The following is a 682-nucleotide window of genomic DNA, read 5'->3' as shown; positions in this document are numbered from 1 at the left end:
TTTAAAGCAGTTTAATGTTCTTTAAGTCACTGTCACTGGCACTGTCCTCCCGTTGTTCATCGATTTTCTCGAGTGGGCCCCGTTAGGTCTCCAGTGTGAGACTTTGTTGTAAGTTAGCTTTTGTGTGTGTCTATGGAAATTCAGGGATCAAACCCATAACCTCAGAAATGTGAGCCAAATACTTTATCACTGAGGCATATTTCCAACCGAAGTTCATGATTTTGCCTTTGTTTCTATAGTGCGAAGAATAGAAACCAAAGTTTCATACATGCAAGCCAAGTTCTTTTGTCCTGAGCGATATATCACGTCACAAGTAAGTTATATTTTAATAATTGATCTTAAGTAAACAATTACAAAAGTAGACAAATAGATATAGAGTTCACATCAATGTTATCTTCTTAGTAAAACATTACAATTATAAAAGCTCAATTAACATTTTATACTAACTGAAATTGGTTATTTAAAAATCATACTTATATATAGACTAATATAAATACATAATTGAAAGACTCCAAAAAATGTACTTCCATTTTACTTATATGTTTATTGTGGTTCTATTTTATTCTTAATATATTTATCCCAGGAACAATACAAATTTGCACTTCTGTGAGATTTTTTTTCAATAATTATATTTTATAAATTTTTGGACATTGATATGGATGTGAAATAATTAAAGATGATC

This window comes from Sorex fumeus, unplaced genomic scaffold (assembly GCF_029834395.1).
Source record: "Sorex fumeus unplaced genomic scaffold, SorFum_2.1 ptg000146l, whole genome shotgun sequence".
Taxonomy (NCBI): Eukaryota; Metazoa; Chordata; class Mammalia; order Eulipotyphla; family Soricidae; genus Sorex; species Sorex fumeus.
Note: the sequence above shows the minus strand (reverse complement) of the source record.